The sequence below is a fragment of the Sinocyclocheilus rhinocerous genome, unplaced genomic scaffold (genome assembly GCF_001515625.1).
Source record: "Sinocyclocheilus rhinocerous isolate Xijiao unplaced genomic scaffold, SAMN03320098_v1.1 scaffold1252, whole genome shotgun sequence".
Lineage (NCBI taxonomy): Eukaryota > Metazoa > Chordata > Actinopteri > Cypriniformes > Cyprinidae > Sinocyclocheilus > Sinocyclocheilus rhinocerous.
Window position 1 is genome coordinate 955038 of NW_015640452.1, and position 5465 is coordinate 960502.

Genomic DNA, 5465 nt, shown 5'->3' on the forward strand with positions numbered 1-5465 from the left:
GGTTTGAGAGTGTGATGGTTTTGCCTCATGAAACACATGTATTACATTATGCATGTGCTACTATACTTTTGTAATTTTACTCCTAAAAATATTTATGTGCTGTATTGCTCTCTCTCTCAGGTGAATGAGAGCTCCTTCCTGCTCTGAAAGCCTCCTGCTGAAATGTGACAAAGTGCTTTACAACCTGGCCGTAAATACTTACCCTGCATGTCTATATGGGCAGTGTGTGTGTGGACAATGTTCTTCCATGTAAAGCCGCTGACCTTGCTGTGCACACACACACTCAGCCTATCTTTGCTATTTACGCTCAGACTCTTTGCAGCTGTAAATGTGTTCATTTTTAACCATGACTAAGGGATGAATTGCTGCGTGTCTAGTTCGAGATTCCACCGCAGATCGGAATCTAATCTCGATTACTGTCTTCCTAGTTTTCCCTCAATCACCGGAACCAGTTCACTAAACTCCTTCTCTGTTCACTTGGGCCACCTATCTCGAATCAGCAGCTCAATCTGTCTAATTTGCTGTTTGTGCTGCATATTGGACATTCTCCAGACTTCTGATAAAGGATGTGGAAGTCCTTTATATGATGGACAATTGTCTGGATAAAAACAGCTTCCTGTAGTTGACCTTTTTTTATCTTAATTTCAGCAAATATACCCAAAATAATTATTTTCTATGTAATCCGTTTAACAGAAGGAATTAAATTATATTTAGATCCATATATTGTGACACACTGATTGATATTCAGGTGGATAAAATCTTAACGGGATAGTTCACCCCAAAAATAGTCATTCTCGTGACATTACGTTACATTTAACCTGTATGACTTTCTTTCTTTTGTGGAACACAATAGATGTTTTTGAGAAATGTTTTAATGTCCATACAATAAAAATCAGAGTCCACAGCAACATTGAAACCCAGTTCTAGGAATTGCTGGAAAAAAAATTTGTGATGAGGGTGAGTAAATGATGACAGAATTGTTATTTTTGAGTAAACTGTTGCTTTAAGATGTGCATGGATGTTATCTAATCTATTGCTGTATTAGTTTTGAATTATCTCTTGTCATGTGTAAATCCTGTCCTTTGGATTTGTTCATGTGTCCTGGCGGAATATGACTTTTTTTTTGCACTGGTTTTGATGGAAAATCTGCAGAATTTTGTGAAATGGATTTAAAATCCTAAAATGAGCTGACTTTTATTTATAGCTGCAAGCATTGTCAAATTAACCACATGATTTAATAACCAAACACAAAAGAGTGTAGCACATTTCTCAAATGTGTGGCACAGATTCCGTTTGGCCCAGATGAGTAGCATCTGCATCAGTGGCACTCAGAAAAACACTTTAATCTGCTTTTGAAAAGAGTCTTCCCTAATCAAGAGTTATTCCTCCGCATCCCTGTTTATCTAGCTATGTTTATTTACAGTCCTGTAAACAGATGCGGTTGGCATCTATTTCTCCTCACAGATTAGTGTTTGGGGGGTGGGAAACCGCTCAGGCCCTGAAGGCTCACAGGACTGAATTCAACCCCTCCTCGGGATGAGTATGGTAATGCACGAGGGAGGGTGGAGGGTCTCTGGAGGAGGGAATCCTTCAGTCTCTTTGACTCTGCTCCACCCACAGAGGAGCCCATCTGCTGTGAGCCAGCACTCAGTGTGAAAGACAAACACAACACGACTCAAACCTGCTTCCTCTGTTTCCACTCTTCTGTTCTCTCTCCACCTCGCTGCTCATTCCTATATTTTCTTCTCACCTGCAACCGAAAGCTGACAGGGAAAAAAACGTGTTGGTGTGCTTGGAGTGCGTTTTCTGAAGGGGAAACAGGTGCTTTTGGTGGTCTTTCTTCCCCCACCAACTCCAATCTGAGCCATTCTGACAACAAAGGGGTTTTTTACTCACTTTAGTTCACTGGGCTTTGCCATCTCCATCAGAAAGAGGCCTTGTAGTTGACATGCTAATTGCAGAAAAAAGTAATTTGAAGGAATGCATCACAATGAGAGACTTCTTCAGTCATGTTTCCCCCAAGATAATGTTTACAATGGGCCTGACATAAATGTGATTTATATGTACTGGTCCAAACATTTTTATTATTTTATTTTTGTAAGTTTTCCATTTTAAGCAGCTTTGACAAAAGCTGAATACTGACAAAATAAAAACAGGAAAAAAAAGTGAGACATGCTTTTTCCTTTAACCTCTGAGAAGTTTTATTTGTCACACCGTTTTCTGCAGCGTGACAGAATAAAAAAACACAGCATCTATACAAAATGAGCCGAGGAACTTCAAAACATGTCATCAACTGATGGCGCTTGCTGTGTCGCATTTGAGCAAAATACATTGTATCAATGAGATAATAAGAAGAGGCAGAGTGCTGACAAAAAGCAAGAGACAAACAGGGACTTTGCATGTTGCGGGGGATGAAATGTGGGCATTTGTCTGTATGAGTTAATGGTGGCTGAGGCAGGGACCAGGCCTCTGGAGTGAGGGTCAGCGTGTCCATGCTGTGTGGTCTTGGGTCCTGCAGGGAGAGAGGGCAGAGAGCAGCCTGGGGCCATATGGCCATCAGAGTATCCCTTTATGATTTATCATCCGGTTACACTCAACCAGCATCTCAGGGATCCGCTCCAGTGGGTCAAGTTCACACGGTGCTCCAGTGATCAGTCTCAGTCAGGCTTAAAATATGATGCATCAACCCGAGCTAGAAATAAACTTGCTGCCGTTTCACAAGCCTGTGTATATAATGCATTATTAAGGTATATGTTACATTATAATTTACACTGTCATTCAGAAGTTTGTGGTCAGTCTTTTTTTCTTTTTTAAGAAGTTAGTACTTTTATTCAGCAAGGACACATTAGTAAAGGCATTGATTTTACAAAATATTTCTATTTCAAATAAATGCTGTTCTTTTGAACTTTATATTTATCAAAGAATCCTGAAAAATGTATAGTTTCCACAAAAATATTAAGCAGCGCAACTGTTTTTTACATTGATAGTTTTTTTTTTTTGGTGTTTGGCTTAGTGTTATGTTAGAATCATTATTATACTCTTATACCTTTTGTTCTTTAATATTTTGAATTGTTTTTAGCTTTATTTTTTGTTTTTCATTTAAATGTTAAGTTTTGAAATTTTGTTGTATGCATTTGTCATTTTTATTTAATCTCTTTATTTTTAAAATGTGTATAGGTAGTATTTATAAAGTTTTAGCTTTTAGTTTTGGATCTGTTTTTAGTTGTTTTAATGCTACAATTGATTGCTTCTGTTGTCCTCATTTGTAAGTCGCTTTGGATAAAAGCATCTAATAAATGACTAAATAAATAAATAAATAGTAATAAGAAATGTTTCTTGAGCATCAATTCAGCATATTAAAATGATCTCTGAGGGATCATGTGACACTGATGAATGGAGTAATGGCTGCTGAAAATTCAGCTTTGCCATCACAGGAAAAATTACTTTTTAAAATATATGAAAATAGAAAACAGTCATTTTAAATTGTGATTACAATATTACTGAGAATTCTGTCTTGCTAAGGATAATTAAACAGCTAGCATTTAATGCCTTACAAAATAAAACTTATTTTCAAACTTTTTTGACAACTATTTGAGAAAACTGCAGCTTGATTGGAAGTGGTGAACAATAAAAAAATATTCTGTTTATGATAACTCATGTCATATTTCATCTCAAGCTGCTTTTCACTGACGTGGTCTCTTGCTAAACAAGTACTCTTACTTTAGAAAAAACTTTTTTGTTTGGTTTGGAAATTATGCCACAAGGTTCGAAGAAGACGTTTTTTTAATCAGTTTGAAATAATTTATGCACATTTACCATTTGTTTAGATTGTTAGATGATCATATGTCTGAAGTATAAGGCATTCTGAAAACCTTTTATAAAATATTGTATATCTTGGCTTCAGGAGTTACCCAATTTCATAACAGTGAGAGATCTGTAGTTTTTATTTGTCAAAAGCATCTTCCTCCCCAAGGGAACGTTCAATCATAGCTGCAGATCTTGATGTTAATGTTTTAACTTCTTCAAAATGCACTAACATTGAATGCTCTGACTTATCACCTTCTGATGGGATCTCTCTTCATTCTCTCTATCTGTGTGAAATCTGATCACTCATTTCACCCCCAAATGCTATTAGCACCTTTGGCATGTAAATTAATACTAGAGAGGCCCAGGCCTGCACCGCTGTTAAAACTTTGCTCTCTCATCAAAGCGAGCTCAATACACATCTCTCACAACAGCACAGTGCAAGAGACGGCATATAATCACTCCCTTGATTAGATTTCTCCTCTTTGGCTTTGTGACTCACTCAAAACAGCTACAGTGGATCTCCACACAGTGCACAGGAATGCAAACCTAATTACTGTTACCCCATTACTAGCCTGAGCTGTAAATAATTAAAAGCTAAAATGACACAGTCACAGAGATTGAGCGATGCAAGTCAGTATTAGGAAACGGAGAGCCCTCTGTAGGCCAAAAGAAGAAATGCAGTCATGATTTGTAATGCATGACCTCTGGCCTGACACCAAACTCCCCAAATGTGAATGAGACTTGGCTCAGATAAAGGTGTATGTGTTGCCACCTGCATCCAAATGGGCCACAGAAGAGGTGAGAACATTGCTCTCTCATCAAAGCGAGCTCAATACACATCTCTCACAACAGCACAGTGCAAGAGACGGCATATAATCACTCCCTTGATTAGATTTCTCCTCTTTGGCTTTGTGACTCACTCAAAACAGCTACAGTGGATCTCCACACAGTGCACAGGAATGCAAACCTAATTACTGTTACCCCATTACTAGCCTGAGCTGTAAATAATTAAAAGCTAAAATGACACAGTCACAGAGATTGAGCGATGCAAGTCAGTATTAGGAAACGGAGAGCCCTCTGTAGGCCAAAAGAAGAAATGCAGTCATGATTTGTAATGCATGACCTCTGGCCTGACACCAAACTCCCCAAATGTGAATGAGACTTGGCTCAGATAAAGGTGTATGTGTTGCCACCTGCATCCAAATGGGCCACAGAAGAGGTGAGAACATGGATCAGGTGGCCTGGACCGTTAGATTTACGCAGTTCAACAGCTGGAGTTAGCACTACACTGATATGTGTTTGTCTTTTAATTTGGCCTGATGAAAGCAGGAAGTGCTGACTGCTGTGGCCCACCAATTACACTCACAATACACATGATAAACTAACTGATTTAATTGGAGGTAAACAGTTTTGATTCATTTACCATGCAGCCGGCTGCAAAGAGCAGACCTGTTACAGAGATGTAAATTCACTGCACTTTTTGCCCAGACAGAAAACTACTTTGTATAGTCTGCTTTGTTTTGTGTCTCTTCCTAGGGTTTTAAATCTAATGTTTAAGCAGTTTATACAATAGTTAGTTCTGGTCCTCGAATTTGTTTGGTTGAGCGGCTAACACTCCACTCCACTTGTCTGTGTTAGTTCTAAACATACTGTCCATC